Source organism: Armigeres subalbatus, chromosome 3 (assembly GCF_024139115.2).
Source record: "Armigeres subalbatus isolate Guangzhou_Male chromosome 3, GZ_Asu_2, whole genome shotgun sequence".
NCBI classification, from domain to species: domain Eukaryota; kingdom Metazoa; phylum Arthropoda; class Insecta; order Diptera; family Culicidae; genus Armigeres; species Armigeres subalbatus.
In genome coordinates, this window is record NC_085141.1 from 53226860 (window position 1) to 53250984 (window position 24125).

Below are 24125 nucleotides of genomic sequence, written 5' to 3' on the forward strand. Positions count from 1 at the left end.
CAAGCCTCGTTGGATAAACGTACAACTCGTGCTGAAAAAATCATCTTTTTGCAACTTGTTGCACAAACTACTATTTTGCAATTCCTGATCATAATATCTGGTTTACAGTTCGTCTTTGAGTAATAAAACGGCCTACTTTTCCATACCAACGAAATGAGTGCTTTAATGAACATTATGCAACTCAAATGGGTTGCATAATATTCATTATAACACTCATTTGGGTGCTATAATGAAAAACCAACATCAGACCAGTAGTTAATTGACCACATTTTGCTGAATTAGCTTGGGTAAGTGTTCAAATTGTGTATTCTCGGCGTCGCGTAATAAATGAAATAGTTTTATGGCCATGACATCAAAAATTTCCAAAGGCAAGTACAGCTATCGCTTCATGTCTTATTGAACTATGCAACGTGGCACGGTCACATAGAATCCGATTGTTCGCTGCAGCAACATAATTTATTAGGAAGAATGATCATGTCGAGCAAATTAGACTATACAATTTTTGTACAGAATAATCAAATTTAAGTCCGTCATTGCAAAAAATAGCGTGTGCAATCATCTTTTTGCAACTTGTTGCACAAACTACTATTGAATGTAATTTGACGAAAATTATTTTTTTCCCGGTACATGTCCTGAATTCCCGGTTTTTCCCGCTTTTTTTCCCGGTGACTTCAATTTCCCGTCTTTTTCCCGCTTTTCCCGTTTTTCCCGGTTCGATGGCCACGCTGCAATGTGAGCCACCCACCTCGAGTTTGCATCGGTGGTGACAAAATCGAGGTGGTAGAAGAATTTGTGTACTTGATCTCACTGGTGACTGCCGAAAATGATACCAGCAAAGAAATTCGGAGAAGCATAGTGGCTGGAAATCGTACGTACTTTGGACTCCGCAAGACGCTCCGATCGAGTAGAGTTCTCGCTTAACTTTTCGAAAGGTCCTAAGTAACATTTTTTTCATGAATTAATTTGAATAGCGCAATCAACAGAACAACATGAAAGCTTTTGATTACAGTATTCAAATTAATTCATGAAAAAAATGTTACTTAGGACCTTTTGAAAAGTTAGACGAGAGTTCACCGCCGTACCATACTGACAATCTACAAAACGCTCATTAGACCGGTAGTCCTCTACGGACACGAGACCTGGACGATGCTCGTGGAGGACCAACGCGCACTTGGAGTTTTCGAAAGGAAAGTGCTGCGTACCATCTATGGTGGGTGCAGATGGCGGACGGTACGTGGAGGAGGCGTATGAACCACGAGTTGCATCAGCTGTTGGGAGAACCATCCATCGTTCACACCGCGAAAATCGGACGACTGCGGTGGGCCGGGCACGTAGCCATAATGTCGGACAGTAACCCGGTGAAAATGGTTCTTGATAGCGATCCGACGGGCACAAGAAGGCGAGGTGCGCAGCGGACAAGGTGGATCGATCAGGTGGAAGATGACTTGCGTGGCTGCGTGGTTGGCGACGTGTAGCCATGGACCGAGCCGAATGGAGAAGACTCTTGTATACCGCACATGCCACTTCGGCCTTAGTCTGAATAAATGAAATGAATTAGATAAAAAAACTTGGACAGTTTTCACCAGATCGGAAAACATGAACATAAGTAGGGTCGAAATTTGTGCGAACTTTCTTGTGAATAAACAGTGCTACAGTAAATTGCGATTTTCTTAGAAATTCTTGAGTTGGCGCTTCTGAATTATATATGAGATGAAAGCTCTTTAGTTCCGTAATTGCCTTACGGGTTTAGTTTTTTATCCTAGATCTGTTGGTGAAAAGTATTCCTTTTGGGACAATTTTCTATCGAAAAAGTCCATTTTCTCCTAAAGTATACAACTTTATAACCATATTAACCACTTGGCATAAAGTACTAATTGAGTAGAAAAAGCGTGCAAAATTTAAACAAAATCGGTTTTGGCGATTTTTGAACAATAATTTTTGAAGGGCCGTTTTACCCCACATCGCCTCAAACAAATCTAAAAATTTGCAAAATGTCTTCTCTTACATATATGAACAAACCTTGAAAATTTCATCCAAATCGGAGAATATCGATACAAGAGGGGGTCGCGCTTCTCGCGAACTGGCTCTTAAGTTAATTGCCAAGCAAGAGCTTAAAAACAATCATAGAAAAAGGAGAATAAACTTGTGTGGTCTTATTAGGTTTTATCCTTAGCTTTAGTTTCTTCCAATCGAAACGACTGTTTCAAACATGCCAATAATGTTTATCCCAACGGCGGAGGTACAACCTTGAAGAATGACGACAGCGTGGTGCCGGTTTCGCAAAAATAAAAATATCGTTTTCGGCCATTCACTCATTTCCCGTTTCGCTTTCGGTTTTCTCGAATAACGAACGTCAGCCGGCATTCAGAATTCATCCCATTTTCTTTTTGTGCCACCCACCACCCCACAAGCCCACAGAGGCAATTCATTTCCACCACCCTTTTCTTTGCAGTCGTCATCGCAGGACTTAAATATAAATGTCCCTTGAAAAATGGGAAATAAATCATTTAAATACCTAGGAACAATACAAAGGATATATTAATTGCTATGACTGCCGTTATACGCATAACTGTCCCACGTACATAGGGGATCCCAGCAAACATGGGACAAATATGCGTATGACGGTATATAAATGGAGTATGGAGGTATATAAATAATGTGTTGTAGGAGAAATCCGTTTAACACTGAAGAAGGAGACACGGTAGCTGAATGTCATATTATCAATTCATCTAATTATAATTTAATCAATTAATTGCCAAATTCGCCCAATTTTTGCATAAATTATTTGCATTTGAAAATCGAATTGCCAATTATTGTTCTATTTTTTTTGTCAACATAAGGAAAAAAATCAAAAATATGAAACCAATCAACCGAAAAAGTAGTCTAATAAAATTTATGCTTCAAGGATTTTTTTAAAGAAGTTCTAGAATATTTTCATTTTAGAAGCGTTTATTAAGCCGCCATCGTCATCCCGGCCGGTCTAGCAGACGAGAAAAAAACACAGCTGTATCTCGCCTTGGTTGGAGGACGGTTCTTTCTATTTGGTCGGATTTTCTCACAGGGTTTGCACGCATGGGAAATGTTTATGATTACGCGTAGGTTTTCGTGCAGAATTGGTGCAAAAAAGAATTAAGAACCGGCTCGTTTTCCACATGGCAAACATCGCCTTTTTTCATCATTTCCAGTCCAGCCGCCACCACCGGTGGACAACATGCCGATGCCAGAGCTCGATGAACTTCGTCGTTTCGCTCGGCGTTGTGTGCTCAATGGCTTGTCGTGTCCTGGAATGAAAATCGATAATCTTGCCTGGGAGTGTCTGGTCTGACCTGGGCTGATGATAAATGCACTCCCAGTCGTCAACCGGGCGCACATTTCCAGCCACGTGGAGCCCGGCATGGCAGCAGAAGGGTGTCATGTGTGGGAACTTGGATTCAGGGTAGGGGTCCTCCGCGGACGAGTTGGATTCATCCGTTGCACCGTTTGCTCTGTATCTTCGGGCGAATGGTGGCACCGTTCACGAGAGACAATCAACGTCGTCGTCAGGGATCTGTCACGGTGCGCCGCTGTTGGTCGACGCGAATATTGTCGCGCATGTGCGAAATCACGCGAAATTCGGCCTTTCATTTCTTTGTGCTCGTGGTAAGTGGAACGTTTTCCGATGAGCTCCTGAAAATTTGTGAAAATTTCTGGAAAATCCTGCCGGTAAATGTGGTAAGTGATGCTGCCGTTTGAAGACAGAAAAATTCGGTCGGTGATTTTGGCTGGAAAATTGGATGGCCGAAGATGAATGTTCCAAAAATTTTCACAAACTTTCCGAGCTGCATGTCCTTTAGGATAAGAATTTCCCTTCTTCATGTGTAAATGTGTGTGATTTGGAAGTGTTGGATCCACCCGAATAGGACGTTAAATTGGTGTGGGCGATCGGGCAAGGGCTCTCAACACCGGGGGAGCCCAACGGCACTATCATTCCAAGGTTCGTCTCGGCCCGTGCAGACGTGCAGAGCGATTTTTCCAGTGTGCAGTGCTTGAAAAACAGGAAGGAGTGGAGTGTGAAAATCGGCAGCCATTAGCGGCTAGGACTGAATTGTACAAATTTTATTCCAAATAGAGTGTAATTTTCTGCCGGCTAGTGGAGAACAGCTTTCCCGTAAGTGTTTAACCTTACTTTTGCTACACTTCAACGTGCCTACAACAGAAATAATGGGAACCTAGACAGTGAAAAATGTGCTTCTTCTAAATTTAAAATTTCCCATGTGGCATGAATCAGCACTGTGAAATCGATTTGTTAGAATCTTGATGGATACCGCAAATGTAGTTCGAGAATTATCCTACATCTTTAAAACATGCTTTTCCGGTTAAATTTTTAGTCGTTAGCTACAAATGCTGCTCGTAACGTATCTTTGCCGACAAAAAATCACGGTGGCATAAGATGGTGAAATTGTCTGGACCTTGAAAGCCGGCCATCTTTACTGCTATTCGTCGCCGATATCAAAGTTCGGAAAATATTAATTTACCGGCGAACAATTGTGTTGCATTAAATCGAGTTCTCTTTGTCGGTTATTGCTCCATAATCAAAGCAGAGCTGGTAATTCAATGATCCTATCTTTGAAATATTTCAACATTATTATCGCACCCTACGAGTAGTCCTTGAAAGAAAAATCGATGGAACAGTCTCGACGCAATTACCGGACGAGAAGAAAATCTTCTAAAACTATTTGGCCATGTGGTAGAAAATGTTGCAGTTTTAGAAGGTTATGTGCAACATGCACTTCATAAAATTGTTATTTATTGCAAAATTTATCAAAAAAATTGTGTTGAAATTTTCACAATATTGAAACTTTGATTAATGTCGCTAGCAATCATTGACATAATATGCTTTCAATAAAATAAGCATCATTTAATTGAATAAGAAGAAACATCAAATGTTTAAATGATAATTATCTCAAATTGAAAGGCATCTTGTTACTTAGCACATTGTGCAGAGGCGTTGTTGTCAATTCATAGAGACGACGAGTAGGGTTGTAAAATGTCATTTCGTGGCGTTTGACTAATTGTCGGTATTTTTTTTTAGAAACTTAATGTCAGTCCATGATTAGTGATACCCTTGACTGATCCTCCAACGTTGTCTAACAGTACATTGCTCTTAAAGTAGCATTTGAGACATGAGGTGTAACAAATCGAATATTTGGTCGTCTTCGTCATAGAACTGAAGAACCGGTAAAACTATAGAAAAAAAAAATATATATTCAATAGGCAAACTATCTGAATGAGGTAAGTGTACCGGTTTTGGCCACATTTGTGCCTAATTTGGTCAACTCTAAAAAATGCATATTTAAAAAAAATCGGTTAGTTTTAACAGTGAACATGAGCATGATGGATATATCTCCTGCTAGGGATAATAAAACCCTCGAAAATTGCTTTATTTTTGGAGTTATGTGAGAAACTGGCCAAATTAGGAACATAGCCAAAACTAGAACAGTTCCCCTATCAGAATATAAATATCTTTTCGTAGGAGGCTGTGCAAAGTTTGTTATAAACAAGCTAACCATATTTAATTTTTTCTTGTTTTCAATTGATTGGGAATGGACTGGACGATAACGGACTTCAAGAACTTTCAAGCTTTCAGATTATTATTTATTTATTTCTCAGACTAAAGCCGGAAAGACCTGTGCAGTAAATAAAAGTCTTCTCCATTCAACTCGGTCCATGGCTGCACGTCACCAGCCACACAGCCTGCGGACCTTGCTCGCTGTGTACCTCGCCTTCTTGTTGTCGAGAACCATTTTCACCGGGTTACTGTCCGGCATTCTGGCTACGTGCCCGGCCCACCGCAGTATTACGATTTTCACGGTGTGAACAATGGATGGTTCTCCTAACAGCTATTGCGACTGGTTCAGTCGCCTCCTCCATGTACCGTACGTAACACTTTCCGCTCGAAAACTCCAAGAGCGCGTTGATTCTCCACGAGCATTGTCCAGGTCTCGTGTCCGTACTTCCGAAGAGGACTACCTGTCTAATAAGCGTTTTGAAGATATGTAGGTAGTTTGGTATGGCAGCGAACTCTATTAGATCGAAGCGTTTTGTGGAGTCCAAAACAAGTACGATTTCCTGACATGATGCGTCTCCGAATTACTCTGCTGATATTGCTAGCGGAGGTAACTAGTGAGCCCAAGTGCACGAATTCTTTAACCATCTCGTGGTGGGTGGCCTACATTGTCCTCTCTTGAGCCACTTCCTATCATGTACTGAATCTTCGACGTGTTGATGCGTAGTCCAATCCGCTTCCCTTTTCAGTTTCAGTGGCTTCCTCCGTCTTCTCAAAGTTACGTGCCATAATATCAATGTCGTCGGCGAAAGCAAATAGATGATAGGACTTCGTAATAATCGTACCACTCGTGTCAATCCTTGTCCTTCGTATTACTTCCTCCAAAGCGATGTTTCGAAGGGATTCGAGAATGCCCCTGAAACTCGCTCTACGCACATATCCCGATCCATCGTTTCCTCGATCAGTCGTATAAGTTTATCCGAAAATGTGTGTTCGTGGATTTGCTGCCATAGCTTGTCCGACTTTCAGATATTACAATACTGAATTCTTAGAGCATTATCCATTGAGAATCAAGGATTTTTTTTTTCAAATTTTTAACTCACTAGTAGGTAGTTTTATCACTCTCTTTCATGAATGAAACCTAGAGGTGTGTGTGTGTGTGTGTGTACAAACTAACCCCCACTGTCTGGCAGGACTCTACGACACTACCCATAATTCCATTACCCATAATGCTGTTACCCCGAAGGCCATTACCCATAATGTGTCACTACTCCGAATGCCATCACCCCGAATAAGCCAGTACCCCGAATCAGTCATGATTTTAAGGTTGTAGTTTATTTTGAAGGAAAAACGTAAATCAAAAGAAGTTTATTTAGTATTCATGTGAATAATAATTACTTGTTTTACGAATTATACAACAGTAAAGCAACTTCAGTCGAGCAAATTACATATTTTTCAAGAGGATTTTGATCGTATATCCGTACTTATTTTTCGAGCCGATGGTCCTTTGACAAGTACACTATTAATGATATGAGTATATTACTTCTACGTGAAGTTAAACGATTTACAATGATATGGAAATGCTAATTCTACCATGAACAATGTACGTCTAAGTTTGGAAGATGATATTAGCATTTCCATACCTTTGACAAGGTTCACTGTGTCGGACTAGGTACTCAACGGTGCGATTCGTTTCATTGAACTGAAACAATTTTAAACTATTATCCGCTTAAAACTGTTATCCTGCAATAAATGCGGGTTGATAATAGTCATCGTTGCAGCCCGAAATGCCACAGTTGCGACCTGTTGTAGTGTCGCCTCTGATACTTGTTGCATCGTCATTGACACCAAAGCACGAAGTCTTCATACAATTATTCTTCAAGCGGCAGTTGCCACTTGGAAAGTTTTTTGAAACCTTTTTAATAATGAATTTGAATTAACATATAAAGGGGGGTGGCGTTGAAAAAACGCAGGTGTGCATCGGTGCGGCGACGCTGCGTTACCGCTTTTTCCAGATGCACACATGCGCCCTTTTAACGCCGTGTGCACGCAGCATTGAAAAGATGCTACGTGGGCATCGGGCCTTATATTACCAGAGTTCCTACTATTTGTTCATTTGAGAAGCCATTCTGGTTTGATCTAGTCTGTCCATAGTGACGTGCAATCAATTATGTGAAGAAGTGACTACGGAAATCTTCATGACTTTTGGTTGCGTGACCATCTTTGTGGAAGAAACGAAGAAACTGAATAGGTGATGCGTTGAACCTGGCGAACGCGTTTATTTTAAGAAGGCATTATTTCCATTATTCGCCTTATACCGGGCAAATTCGTTCATATAAAGAAGGCATTATCAACTCTGTTCCCCTCAAACCGGGCGAACGCGTTTATTTAAAGAAGGCAGCATCTCCTATGTTTGCCTTAAACCGGGCAAATTCTTTAGTTTAAAGAAGGTGTTATCAGCTCGGCTCGGCAGGTAAATGCATTCATTTAAAGAAGGCATCATCTACTCTCTTCACCATATTCCGGGCAAATGCGTTCCTTTCAACATTTTCAACTCGGTTCGCCTTACACCGACCAAATGCATTCATTTAAAGAACCGGGCAGTTGCATTCATTAAAAGAATCATCTACTCTGTTTACCTTATCCCGGGGAGATGCGTTCATTAAAAAAAAGGCATTATCAGCTATTTTCGCCTTAAACCGGGTAAACGCGTTCATTTAAAGAAGGCATTATCTCCTATGTTCGAATCGTATTACGCAAATGCGTTTATCCAAAGAAGGCATAATCAACTCTGATCGCCTTAGAGCGGACAAACGCATTAATTGAAAGAATGCATTATCAACTCTGTCCTACTTTAACTGGGCAAATGCGTTCATTAAAAGAAGGCTTTATTTCCTATGTTTGCCTTATACCGGGCAAATACATTCCTTTAAAGAAGGCATCATCTTTTCTGTTAGTCCCAAAATGAGCAAACACGTTCATTTTAAGAAGGCCAATCTCTTTTTTCTGCTTTATATCAGGCAAACGCGTTCATTTAAAGAAGGCATTATTTTCACTGTTCGTCTTATGTTAATTGAAAGAAGGCGTTATCTCCTCACTTACTCCATTTCATAAAATAACACTTTCCCAGATAATAATGGCGTAGAATGATAGTTAATTAAAGTTAATTAGACAAAAAAAACAAAAATGTTGATTAAATAGAACCTTTATTGCCTTTCTCTAAGTAACTCTAAGTAGTACACTGACCCCACAATAATGGTTCACACACCAATATGAGTCATTTCCATTTAACGAATGTGCAAAATGGAGTGACTAATTATTGTTACAAAGTGACCCATATGTGTGCGATCACTGTATATATTATTTTCATTTATTAGTTTCAAAGATTGTCATTTTACGATTCATCAGTAACTGTGGATGTTAAATATAATGCTGGAAAAAACTACAGATTCGGAATGTATTCGGGGTAATGGTCTTTCGGGGTAATGGGTTTCGGGGTAGTGTCCCATTCGGGGTAATGACTTTCGGGGTACTGTCCCATTCTGGGTAGTGGCCTTCGGGGTAATGGCATTCGGGGTACTGGGATTCGGGGTAATGGGGTGGAGCCGTCTGGCAGTGATGTTATGGAAGAAAGCTGTCTGTTAAAAAGGCCGACTAAGCTCGTAATCGTATATTTCATTCACTCCGGTTCGGTGGGAGACGATTATAAAATTCGTTTAATGATTACGTGCAGGGATACGTAGTTTGCCACGCTTATTTAAAAGCAGAGTGTATGTTATTAAGAGTGGCAACATATGCCACATTTGACAGGTCTCATGCTCGATTGGAACACAATTTTGTATGGGAATGACAGATGAATTTTGTTCCAATTCTGACAGCGTCGCCACTCTTAATTACATACACTCTGATTAAAGGGTCTTCTATCAATGCTGTAACCCTGCGAACCACTTGTATCTAGCTCTTAGGGTCTGTTCACAAATTACGTAACGCTTTTGGGGGAGGGGGGTCCAACTTGCGTTATACTTTGTCACATCAACTTTACGTTATAATTTGTTGAGTTCAGTGCGTGATCTCTCATGTTTCGGACAGCAGAACGATCGCACGGTCGGCCGAATTATTGTGTTCTGCATTGCGCGGCCGGTAATAAAATTAATCAGTTCAGTGCGTGATCTCTCATGTTTCGGACAGCAGAACGATCGCACGGTCGGCCGAATTATTGTGTTCCGCATTGCGCGGCCGGTAATAAAATTAATCAGTTCAGTGCGTGAACTCTCATGTTTCGGACAGCAGAACGATCGCGCGGTCGGCCGAATTATTGTGTTCTGCATTGCGCGGCCGGTAATAAAATTAATCAGTTCAGTGCGTGATCTCTCTTGTTTCGAAGCGGGCTTGGTAGTCATATGGCTACTGCTTCTGCCTCATACGCAGGAGGTCGTGGGTTCAATCCCAGGTCCGTTCTATTTTCCTACTTTTTATCTTTCTTTTTATTTCTCATGTTCTAGCAATCGCTAGAACTGGAAATGGACTTCCATGCCGTTTCCATTACTATTCCTATACCTTCAACTTGAGTATTCCTACAGTAATCTGCTAGAATTGGAAATGAACTATAGAGCTCGTTTCCTACATCCAATTAGAAATTCCATCAGCTACCTTCTCCTATCTATCACATTGGCAGCTCGTTAACCAAGACGGACCCCTGCCTCTCCACCCTAACCCAGAAATTCCAACAAATTCCGCATGAACTCGTGGCAAGTGCAGAGGTATATTCGGCTTGCAGTGGGCGAGTGATTGCATCATCATTTCCTCCCCCTTCCCTACATTGACTTGCATTCTGACGTGGCAGGCGCCAGTATGACCTAACAAATGAGATCACCAGTACTTGTACATTGAAGATGTGTGCTAGTCCCAAGCAAACATCTGTTGGTTCCCTGTGCAAGAACAGCTGATCTGGTCATAATGGAGTAGCAACTACGAGCAGTCAATCAAGCTCAAGCTCAAGCTCAAGCTCAACTTTACGTTATAATTTGTTGTGATTGCTGACATGTCTTGATCAAGACGATGAATACGCATCAACCTATCCTCTTCACTACCATACTACCCATAATTGTCCCATGTTAGTCTTCGTTATTTTTTTTCTATTAAAGCAAGCTATTGTGGTGTATTTTTTAATTCTAAAAGACAGCGAGTTTTGTTCGAAAAATTGTCGAAAAAAAAATCGAGGCGTTTTTATCTAACGATGAATATTCATGATTTCTTTAGAGATGGCGGCTTTTCAGTCTTGACAAAATAAAACAGTGCTATTTAATCTTGTCAGGTATTGTCGATGTTCGCTGGTCCCTCGTTCGTACGGTAGGTGCGGTCGTCATCGATCGCTCATTGTCACCAGTGATCTTTGATAGTGGAAAGTGGGGCTCGCTGATCGTCATGGCGCTACTTACACCTCATTTGCAGTATTCGTTTGAAATGTGGACACTTTCAGCGTCCGATATAGATTCCATTTGATTTCATTTTCCAGAAATTGATGAACTTTATTAATATTAGGTCGTACCTAAAGAACGGGGAAATCTATCATAAGAGCCTATTTCCCAAACACTCATTATGTTGGTAGGTACAAAGCAAAGGAACATGACTCAATAATTGTTGTCGATCAGTGAGTGAACAGCAAGCCATGAGTGACTCTTTATCGTTTTATGTCAGACCTCCGTGGTGTGCACACACATCCACGGTGAGCTACTGCATCTCAGATATTCTGCTCAGCCATTTGGGGCCACACGCAGGATTTCTGATAGACAGAAACAAAGGAACTATATATTTTCTGTAATTGCATATTTGTCTCATATTTGCTGGGACACATATACTATCACAGGTCGTATATGTCTTTTCTGTTGTACATGTCTATACGTAATGGCGGATGTTAAATTAGAAAAAAAGGAAAGAAAACCTATACAGATATAAGAGATGTAAAGAAATAAATAATTGAAGAAGAAGATTTAATGATCCATATCTTTCAATATGATCGGATTTCTAGTACAGACTAAAAAGAATATTGAAACAACTGATCATTTTTACGGTTTTGGATCTGATAGCTCTTCTCTGATGTTGAGCAGAAAATTAGCAAGTGGCTTTTGGTTTTATCTTTCTATTTTATTTTGTGCGTTACGAGAGCAAGTAGATGTTACACGAAAATTACTAAAATTATGTTATTGAAAAGAACAAAGTTATCACTGATTGTATTACAAAAGAGTGACAAGACAGTAACACCGTCTTTGATCAGAGATCGTACAGACTTAACACTCTACATCTAGCATGAGAGACAACGGACAGGACACAACGCGCCAGTGTTGGTAAAATATCAAATTCTCAAATCTCATTGGCGATTCAAATCATGCGTGAACCAAGTCCCAACATAATCATGGCCCAGAATCGCCCATGATTCGAATCACGATTTGCATCATTGCATGATTTTCACGTGTTCTTCATTGTTGAATGCATTCAATTAGCTTTGTTAGCTTAAAAAAACTGGCTAATGCATTTAGCATATGTAAACAAAATATACGCCTCGATTGCGTTTTGGCGCTTTTTAGAACGAAATCGTTTTTCAGTGAATGAGCGAAGATATGCGATTCTGTCCGAGAAACTCAAGCGCGGAACTCTCCTTAGGGTCTGTTCACAAATTACGTAACGCAAAAAACCGAGTTTTTGACCCCCTCCCTCCCCCTCGTAACAAAAAGTAACATTTTTGGCACGCCCTCCCTACCGCATGTAACGCGTAACTGTTTTTACAGTTTACAATTTTAAAGACAGATTTTTTTCCCTTCTCTGAAGCATTTGGGTTTTGGTATTTTTTTAACACTGTTAGAATGGGGACGGCACATGATCAAAAATCAAGGATATCAAGAATACAGCTAGCAGAAACGAAAATATAATTTGTGATCATAACCATGTACATAGTTTTGCGGAACTGTGGTGTCGAGAAATACAATATGCACTTGGTATTTTTATGCATATCAGTCCCGCTATGTCAGCATGCTTGATTTCGGTAATGATATACGATAACGATAAACAGCAATAACTTCAATCAGTGATTTAAAAATAAGACATTCAAATAAACTTTTATTCGCGTTATGCGTAACATTTGGTACTACCCACCCCCTCCCCCACCTTTTAGTGTAACAAAGTATAACGCAAGTTGGCCCTCCCCCGTCCCCCCAGAAGCGTTACGTAATTTGTGAACAGACCCTTACAGAATCACAAGCTTGTTGGATCGTGCATGAAGCCCCGATGATTGAGATTTGAGTAGGATTCTACCAACACTGACAACACCCAGTTAACCAGCGGAGAATTTTTCTATCACGAAAAGTTTCCTCCATACCGCGGCGGGAATCGAACCCACACTCCATAGCACATGCGTCTAGACGATTGACTTCACCAACCGTACAGCCACGAAGCCCACAGGTATTGCTATTTTCGCATTTTCGCATATTGCTATTTTCGGCATTTTCCGAGCCGGGGACAAGCGCGGTGTCATCATCATTAATAGACATAGACCATTGAAACGCAGTATGAAAAAAAATATAGCCCGGGACATCCTGGCTACGATCTGGCGATGGGCTAAACAATAGGATGCCAATACCCTGGCATTTTCGGATTGGAAATTGTCTCGATTTCCCTGGGCATAAAAGTATCATCGTATAAGCCTCATATGATATACGAATACAAAAATGGTAACTTGGCTAAGAAACCTCGCAGTTACTAACTGTGGTAGTGCTGAATGAACACTAAGCTGCGACGCGGTAATGTCCTAGTGGGGATGTAATACTGATAATAAGAAGAAGAAGGTCTTACTGATCACAGAACAACATCCAAAACATAGATAGATAACATTTTTTTTTCAAAATCCATTGACTCGTGTTACTGAACCAAAACTGGTCGTAGATTGATGAGCAAAAACAGTTAACATCAAACACAGAACCCATTTCTAGACATTTTGTTGCCAATTGGACCGATAATCTCGACTAAATTTAAAGAATTTGCTCTGCTTGGGTGCTTGCAGTAGAAGTTGGCCAAATAAACATAACGTTGATAAGACCAGAATGGAGCTGAACATTTTTCACAACACATTAAGTGGCAAAATGAATATTTTGGTACCAAAATTGGTTTCATCCAACAGTTTGATCCATTCTAGTTTTGGTCCATGAGATATTCCTATTGCATTAGGAACGCACCCATCCACTAAAAAGGGGCAATAACTGACAGATAGAAAGCCTTCAAATAGAAGTTGTGAAAATCCGGGAATAAGTTTAGGCATTTGGCCACCAAAAAGAAAGAAGAAACATACATAAGACAGATGATTACTATTTGAATTTTACAAAAATATTTTATTGAATCTTGAATCGTTTTTTGTCACAAAATTAATGAACAGAACGCCATAGTTTATATTAATGTCTGGCATGACCGGACAATAATGATTAGAATGAATTATTACGGTGATAAGCCTTGTGTGGTCTCTCTTGGTGGCGCGAGCTTTCATTGAATTGCATAATTTGGCTGGTTCGGTGAAAGTCTGTCACGTACCAGCCAGTATACCCACATAGATAAGAGAAAGCGGCTCGGCTTGCTTATCAGCTTCCGGCGATTAAAGGTGACTACGTTGTACGTAAATCCTGGTGAGATTAATATGAAACGCGTTAGAATCTAGTTTGAAATATACCTCCTGATTTCAGTGGCACAAGTGACGACAAACAATAGACTAACAAAAAAAAACATTTTCATGTTCGCTCCATTAATTAAGACCTGCATCGTCGAAAGCACGAGATATGGGCGGCATTGTTTGTGTGTGTGTGCAAATTTTGTAGATACCCTTTTGGGAACTTAGTATTATTCGAATTACTCGCAACAAATTCCATTCGATTGGGAATCCTGTCCCATTGTTTGCTATTGAAAACTTCCCAGATCGAATTATGGGATCTAAAGTTATGGCCAAAACAAAACACTATTATCACAGCCGTAGCGTGGACTGCTAGCGCCCTTGGCGAAACCATGATTTGGCGCCCCTCTTTTGATTATAAAAATGGGAAAATTTAACAACAATTTGACAATATAAAATGCATGAACAGTAAAATTAGAAGGTTTAGTGGTTTAAAGGTGCTTTAAACATCATTCAATACTGTGAAGAGAACAAGAGCTTTTGTCCCTGAAGTTCATTTGAATTGCAGAATGTTCATCTAAGATTTGTTTCCATTTGGTGATACTTTTTTTTTTGATTATTTTATAAGTTATTTAAGCGACCTTCTAGAGCCGTGCTGGAAGTTCATTAATAATGTTAAGGTTTTTTCAGAGCCTATGCACTGCTGGGTCTAGTGGGTCAATAAAATCCAGCTCTGAAATGTGTCGGTCGATTATCGGAATCGTTATCGGACCTATTCGCGTCAAAGAAAATCCGATTCTGGAGTGGGTCTGACGGTGTTTTGAAACCACTTCTGGACCTAACAGAGTTAATAAAATTTCACTCTGGGGTGAGATGGTTGAAGGTCAGAGTTTCTACCGGATCTAGCTGAATCAGGGAAAACCATATTTTGGAGTTGGTTTGTTGGTGGCCGGGAGTTGCCAATGAACCTATTTGGATCAAGTAAAATATAGCTTTGGACCACTGAACCCAGTTAGGACAAATTAAATAAAAAATAACTGTATGGTGTGTAGATTGGTTGGTGGTCGAATTCGCCAACGGATCTGTTTGGATCAAGGAAAATTTAACTCAGGACTGTGTCTGTTGATAGTTTGAAGTCACTTCCTGTACATATTTGTGTTGATAAAATTGAACTATGCAGTGGGTTGTTCAATGGTCGGAATTGCCGTCCACCTCAGGACCAATATACATTTGATTATAATAAGAAGAAATGAAAAAAAAAACCTGGAAATTTACCTGAACTATAAATTACACAAGAATCCATACCACTACTTCCGGATATAGGAACAAAAGGCTTTTCTAAATTTTGTCAATCGGTTTATCATGAATGTAACCTTTCAAAGATGTCCACTTGAAAAAGCTGAATAAATTCAAACCAATGAATTTGAGTGTGAATTGTCCTTTTTTTAGTTAATTAAGTTATTTATTTATCTCATATATTGTATAGTGTCCTACAGGGTTACCCAATAATCGGACCACAATACAATAAAATTTTAAAGCTTAGCATAGCTGCTAGTTTCGGATAATCCTTTAGAATAGCGAAAGCTCCATAAAAATGGCCACTTAGTTGTAGCCCTCATCGTAGGTCTGGCATAAACGAGAAAGAGGTGCAGCTTTTCCCAGGTTTGTCCTTGATCTAGGGATGTAGAATAGATCCAACTGACGTAGACCATGCGTGGGAAACCAAAACTGGAGTTCACTAGTAATGCTGCAGTGAATAGATCCATGTACAAGTCGATGAAGCGTAGACACATCAAGGGCGCGCCGAGTAATAGAATTCTCTATACAAATACGCTTAAATGTATGCTGCACTGTTTCAATAAGTTCTATTTAGCGAATAGTCACTGCTATCAAACATTATGGCTCCGGAAATCCCTCGGTGGCCCTAATATGTAAAAGCTAAAATTTTAAATAATCCGATTCACACAATGTTAATAATCAAAATCCATGATTGTCAAATAACTTGTTAAATATTATATTTTTGTTTTTCTCTTTTTTCTACTGACCTCTTGTAACCGGTTTCGGAGGTCCTTGAGAAATCGGATTAGCAGTCAAAACTAAAACAAATCCATATAACATGATGATGTGGAAAAAAGGCAATATTTTTGGCTTGCTCTAGATTATTCCACATATCTCTTACTTGTCATGAGACATATCTCTACCATTGTACCAACCCTAAGCTAAATAAATTTGTCTTTTGCTTATAGCGTAATCCTTGATTTCGGCGCCCCCTAAAGACTAGCGCCCTTGGCGGAGGCCAACCTGGCCAACCGCACGCTACGGCGCACTGTGGTCGGATATCATGAAATCATGGCATTATTAAATAACTCCTTAGGGTTGCCTCATAGAAGTTTGGTGTCTTCCACAAAGTTGTTGCTTGATAAGTAGTCCTTCATATGGTGATAAAAAATTAGTTCGGAACTCTACCGCTAGGGGGGCGCTTCAGTTAACTTTTTATATGAGCATGACAGGTTGATGGTGTCTTCTGCAAAGTTTGAGAATTTAGTATTATGAGCAACTCTTGCGAAGGAACCATCTCTGAAAAGGCTTTTGATTCTGAGATACAATGCCTTTTTTCTTAAAAATGTGCTTTTATTCCCAAAATTTTATTTTTTTTGTTTATTTTGTATCTATGTACAAAATTTATTTTCGCATAAACTTTCTGTATTCCAGAGAGTAATATATGGTAGGGTCTGACCCGATTTAATCGACAAACAACCTAAAAAATGTCTTAATTATTGTAAAATATTTAAAATATATAGAAAAATCGGTTTATTTTCCCACTCCCTCCACATCCCACCGAGATTTTATCTCGGATAGAATCTTTGGGTTGAAAAGAATGAAACGGAGGGGAATTTGGTTGCAGAAACTTGCCGTAACTCTCAAACGACCTACTTTTATTTGTTCAACTGAATGATTTTGCGCTCAATTTAACATACGCCACAAATTTCTTTGATGCAGTCCTACAATTACTACCATTTATAGTACCATGCAATAGAAATTTTCTGCTGGTACTATATTTTTCTTAAATAATAGTTGTAAACATTTTAATATTTATTTAACGTTGGCATACGAACTGTTTATGCAGAACATAATATAAATACAAAATATTTTGTACATTAATCATCGAAGAACGTACTTATCTGTTTCACGGTGATGTTTCATGAGAGCCCATTTTCAACGATTTAGATCTTGAAGACGAAAATAGAATATCGCCAAATATACTGACACCCGATGGTATTTCTGACGAACCTTATCAAATACACATTTTATATTTTTTATGATTGGCACACTCCTCGAATTAGACATAGATTTACGGACAACCTTAATTAGTTTACGTTTTGATATGATCTAGTCAGAGCTTGTTAAGAATATGGATAAAATCAAACCTTCTTGTTTCGAAATCCGTCCAGAGTGTACTAACTTTAACTTCAAGGGAACCAAATCTGTAGCGTCATTTAGTGATTTTTAAGCTAAATTATAGACCAATATATTTTAAAATAATACTGCAAAATAACCAAAACGCAGCCCAGAAAGTTTATGTACTCATTATAATATGAATTTTACGGCCTACTTTGATTGAATAAGTGACAAGGTTTCCGTCAAACACATGCTGAACTAAATAAAAATTAAGGCACTGTGGAAGATTTACGGCAAATTTCTGCAACCGAATTCGCGTCCGTTACATTCTTTATAACCCAAAGATTCTATCGGAGATAAAATCTAAGCGGGAAGTGGAGGGAGTAGGAAAATAAATCGACTTTTCATCATATTTTTGAATATTTTCCAAAAATTAAGGCGTTCTATAAGTTATTTCATGGTCCAATCGGTTCATTACTATATATTACTCTCCGAGATGCATAAAAATTATGTGGAAATAAATATTTCACATAGATACAAAATTAAACTAAAAATAATCAAATTTTGGATATAAACTCACATTTTTTACATAAAATGCATTGTATCTCAGAATCAAAAGCCTTTTCAAAGATAGTTCCTTCACAAGAGTTGCTCAAAATACTGAATTCTTGATTTTGGCTGAAGACACCATCATCCTGTCATGCTCATATAAAAAGTTAGCTGAAGCGCCGCCCTAGCGGTAGAGTTCCGAACTATATTTTTATCACCATATGAAGGCCTACTTATCATCCTACTTATCATCATAACAACTTTGTAGAAGACACCAAACTTCTATGAGGCAACCCTAAGGAGTTATTTATTAATGCCATGATTTCATGATATCCGACCACAGTGCGGCGCTGACTATTATATTTATGCGCAAAACACTCTTGTATATTTTTTTGTATTTTTTTAACGAGAAGGACACCAACACCACCAGGTGGATTAATCAGGGCTTTTTTCATTATCTTATTTATTTCATGTATATATTATTTAGGTAGTAATAAGCTATTTAAATATCAAACAGTACTTGTCTGTAGAATCTTTGCCTGAACCCGTACGGTTCGTGCCTCCGTTTTTACTTAAGTAAAATTTCGACAAGTAGTGGTAATCCTCAAAGGACATCGTTCTGGAAGAAAAAACAATCAGGTCACTTTTCCTCGCTAAGCAATGAGCAATGATAAAAACAAACGAAAGGAAGAATCTCTGTATTCTCTATTTCCTCCAAAGAAAAGTTAAAAGAGCATCGCATTCTGCCTAAGCTGCGAACTCTGATTTTGAAAATAAATAAAACTCTTCTTTAGAACTGAACAATCGATTCGAATTGATTGATGACCAAATTGAGCAACAAATTGAATCTTTCTCTGGCCCAGATAATTCGATTCACACAAAGACTTAGTAAAGGATTCCGCTAATTGTGGTAGGGTAACCGTACCCTTAGTGGAGGTAGTACCGATATTATAGAGTTTACAATGGTTTCAGTTTATGCGTCATGCTTTAATAATCTTGCTAAATGCAACTTATCCTAGGATTTAAATTTGCGTTGCGTTTGCGTTGCGTTGCGTTGTAACGGAGTATTTCGTAGATTGCATACTGATAGTTGTCATGTATATTCTTTACCTTTCTTACCCCAATTGCTTATGGATTTCCATTTGGGATTCAATGGAAATCCAATTGGGGGTCCAAAATGATAAAACATGAAAGCTATCATTGCCGGCCACGCCCATCTTCTCCGTTACTAGGAAAGGGAAGGAAATGATGATATGACATCTACTTAACGAGAGGCCAGCGACTCACCGACGCCCTCATAGATGTCACGGAGCACGGCATACAAAAAACAAGGCAACTTATCCTAGGATTTAAATTTGACTCTTACTCTGAAAACTGTACCAATAGTAGAGAGTCTAATAAGAAATCAATAAATAGCATAACTATGGGAACCAAAATTAATTTTTACCACCTCTAAAGGAACAATGTATCCATTAGTGGTGATTTGATGTAAGCAATAGATGGTAGTTGTTGATGTTGAAAAACATCAATCTAATTTTTGTTAGCTAATTTATTAGTTAGCAAATATTTGCTAAGATATTGAAGCAGTAAATTTACAATCTTTAAAAAATATTTTCTTCTGTGGATCTACTAATACCTCCACTCTCTGTTTCCGAGTTTCATGGCATTCGGAAAAAGATTTTGAGTAACCTTCGGGGGATCAAAATTGTATTTCAGATTACATACCAGGAAGGAAGACCGCGACCGAAAAAAGTGAACAAAATTACATGAAATCTTTCAGAAGAGGCCTGTATATCTAACAATCTAACATATCTAACAATTATAATTTTACTGTTGACCCGACGAAATTTGTCTCGCCAAAAATTGATCAATTTTCTGATACATTTTTATTGCGTTCACAATTTATCTTGTAGTCAAATCGGTTCTTCAGTATGATCTCTATTTTTTTTATATATACCTACACGGTCAAAATTTTAAAATTCCATGCAAATTGTGAAAACCATTTCATCAAACAAATTAAGTTTTGATTTTCAAAGCACTACAATTTCATCATACCATTTTTCCTCATTAAAAGATTAAGAAAACAAATATTATTTACTAAATTAATGATTTCGTGTGTGTTACTTCTACGTGAAGTTAAACGATTTACAATGATATGGAAATGCTAATATCATCTTCCAAACTTGGACGTACATGTTCATGATAGAATTAGAGGCGAAAGTATAGAATTGATAGTTCCGTTAGGATACGGCAAGGCATGAAGAATGTTTTTATAGAAGTCGATTTGAAAGCGAGCGGAGGGCAATATTTGTGATGGCACATATCACACGACCCTCCTTCTGCCAAGCTCCCGTATGAAGGGGGAGGGAAGAATATCAGTGTGGAAGCTGATATATCTCCACGAAACGATGATATATCTTTGACGAAAAAAGTGAATTCAATGCATTCAACAATAAAGAACACGTAAAAATCGATTTAAAAATCGAGCGATTCTCTGGGCCATAATTCTGATGGGAATTGACTCACGCATGATTTTAATCGCCGATGAGATTTGAGAATTTGAGATGTTACCAACACTGATCATGTTGTTGTAGAGAACAAACAGATTCCATGTTATCGTGCCACATTATATAGCTCAACAAAATCATATACCGATAGATAAACCTGCATCTGGGAATTTTGATGTTATGTCCATCAAACTATTTAATTCTTTGCGCGATACAGATAATACACTATTTGAACACTCATCCTACGTCATATTTGTCACATCTTTTCTGATTCACCAATACGAGTGCTTTGCGAATGCAGCATAAACAATTCTGAGAGTGAAAATGATATAAAACTAGCCAAGACATATATGTAGTACCTATAGATAGTACCTTGTGCAAGTAGCTTTCTGAACATTTAAGCAAATGAGTAGAATCTTAAGTTAAAGCATGGAATCGAGTTTAAAATAATTTTAATTTGATTATTTTTATTTCTCTATTTTCTCATGATTGTATCATGTTCCATTATTGAGTGGTATGGGCGTTTTACATCATATTCTTATAGTTTTACATTAGAAATTCCCGCTCATACTATTGCAAATAAAAAAAGAGTGTTGGATAAATTTGACACTGGGGGATAAATTTATCCCCTAAAAAAGAAGTCCGGTTCCGTGGTGAATAAAGTTTCGGTTCTGAACAGATGATTCGGCAATTATGAAATAAAATCACTTGTAAGGACGTGGCCAGGTGTGTGGAGCAAAACGCCAAGGTTGTTCTAATTTTTAAGCCGGATAAAAACTCAGCTGAGACTTCTAGTTATCACCCAATCAGTTTGCTTTCTCTAATAAGTAAGCTGTTTGAAAAGAATATGTAAATAATATTATTTAGAAGTCTATAGAGTAGTAAATCGAGCCAAATTATTTAATAAACTGATAATCGTCTGCGTTCTGCGCATTAGTGACGTAACTCACAGAACCGGCATTATTTACGTCGCATCTTATCAGTGCGAAAAAAAAAATCTTCTGATTCTCGCTCCGCATGGCAACAGAAGGTTTTTGATTCGTAAAGGTTCTGCACCATGCTCAATGAAAAAAGTGGCGAATTCTGTCTGCCATGTGTTTACTCCGTAACACGTCTTCATCGACAAATCAGACGGCCCAACACTTTCTCGCCTATCACTTGAGTTTTGTTTTTATTTTTCGTTGCTTTCCAACCATCGTTCTAACGCATGTCTAAATTTAACACACCGACGGCGCAAAAACAACCATCACGAAAAAAGTTAGTCACAGTCAGTCAGAGAGATAGGACGACAGTTGCATCCCCGTGTGGGACTTTGTATGTGAGTGCGAATTTTTTGAAGCGATCGGCACAGCGTGCACTGTGTCCATATGGGTGAGGGCGGGGCAAAATGCACCTTCTTTATGCTAATCAAATATCTATTATAAATTCTTGTAGCAGAACACCATTAGTAGCACATATAATCGTTTCAAGATATATGTTTTAATTTTTCAAAATTTGAAAACATATAACACTTAACAGAACATCCTTAAAAAAAATCATAGGTACAACCCAATCGGTTTGTATGCGAAGGTGACATATGACTACGTAGCTGTATGTTTTGGATGTTATTTGTTATTATAATTCGATATCTCTCCCTATGTCGATGGCTTTCTCGGTCCCTTCAATCCACATGCACTTATGCTCTTCACATCTCGATAACCTCAGTATTTCAATATCTTCTATCTCGATGTGTTTTGGTCATATTTTGCTCAGGATTCACTCTCCCTATGTCGATATATTCAAATTTCTAGGCTACTAGACAATCTTACAAGTTGCGAGGCGGCAATGTTCCAGTGGGAGATGTAATGCCAATAAGAAGGAGAAGAAGGAGAGGCGACTGCACAATGATACTACACTTTTTTGCCTTTCTCGTATATATCAAATATACTTACTTACATACTTATGGATCCTGTACACCTCCGGTGGTGCAAAGGGCCGAATAGAAAGATCTCCATCCTGAGCGTTGCCCGGCTATCGCTTTAACCTGTTGCCAGGTTAGATTTCGGTCGCCTTTTTTATTTCTTTATTGAGGCTTCGCCGCCATGAGCCTCTGGGTCTGCCTCTGCTGCGATATCCCGCTGGGTTCCAGTCTAATGCTTGTTTACAGATTTCGTTTCCGCCCCTACGTAGAGTGTGGCCAACCCAGCCCCACTCCCGACCCCGAATTTCTGTTGCTATCGGCCTCTGGTGACAACGACGATGGAGCTCGTTGTTTGAGATCCAGTTATGAGGCCACCATGCCCGAATTATATACCGCAGGCATCTGTTAATGAACACCTGCAGCCGTTGAGTGTTCTCCACTGATACACACCATGTTTCGCTAGCGTATAACAGCACAGATTTCACGTTAGAGTTGAAAATTCGTATTTTGGTGCATTCACTTATCTGCCTATTTTTCCAGATATTTCTTAAACTCGTAAAGACAGCCCTTGCTTTCTTGATCCGTCCGCCTATGTCGATCTTGGTACCGCCGTCTGACGCCATTTGGCTACCATGATATTGGAAGCTTTCAACATTCTCCACTGGTTGCCCGGCTAAGGTGAAACTGGAAGGAGTCACCGTGTTTACATCCAACGATTTGGTTTTGTTGACGTTGATGACTAAACCTGCCGAGGAAGAGCGCTCGACAAGGTCGTTGAGCTTACTCTGCATATCAGAGCGCCGTTGCGCGAGGAGTGTAACGTCATCAGCCAATTCGAAGTCGTTTAGGTGCTCCATGGTTATAGGCTGCCATAACAGCCCGCGGTTTGGTTCACGGTCAATCGCATCTACCAGAATCTCGTCGATTACGATGATGAACAGTAACGGTGATAGAATACATCCTTGCCTCACACCAGCTACGACCCGGATAGGGTCGGACAAGACCCCATTGTGCAGCACTCTACACGAGAAGGTCTCGTACTGTGCCTCGATGAGGCCGATGATTTTCTCAGGAACCCCCTTGCGTCTTAGGGCACCCCACATATTCTCGTGATTGAGACGGTCGAAAGCTTTTTTGTAGTCAATGAATACCAAGTAAAGGGACTTTTGGAATTCGTTGACCTTCCAGAATAATGCGGAGCGTGACAATATGGTCCACACAGGATCTTCCGGCACGGAATCCGGCTTGCTGCCGCCGGAGAGTCGCATCGATCTTCTCCTGAATCCAGGCTAGGATAATTTGGCACAGAACTTTGAGAACGGTACACAGCAACATAATGCCTCGCCAGTTATCGCATACAGTCAGGTCACCCTTTTTGGGCACCTTCACTAAGATACCTTGCATCCAGTCGACCGGGAAAGTTGCGGTGTGCCAGATATTACGAAATAAACGATGCAGTAGTTGAGCGGATGTCATGGGGTCAGCTTTGAGCATCTCGGCTGATATGCGATCGACCCCTGGGGCTTTATTCGATTTCATGCTTTGGAAGGCTGTTTGAATCTCTAGCATTGATGGAGC

The 24125-nt window shown here is 39.4% G+C and overlaps 1 protein-coding gene across 3 annotated transcripts in view; it reads left to right on the top strand.

Moving 5' to 3' along the window:
* The first annotated feature begins 3506 nt into the window (after nt 1–3506).
* Nucleotides 3507–24125, top strand: part of LOC134220524 (elongation factor 1-alpha) — a 49205-nt gene continuing 28586 nt past the window's right edge. The window contains exon 1 of one of the 3 annotated variants that reach the window (XM_062699603.1): nt 3507–3639. The gene's annotated coding sequence lies outside the window, so the exon portion shown is untranslated. Of the gene's footprint in view, nt 3712–3967; nt 4148–24125 lie in introns of those variants that run through there. The other 2 variants (XM_062699602.1, XM_062699601.1) reach the window with 2 other exon arrangements.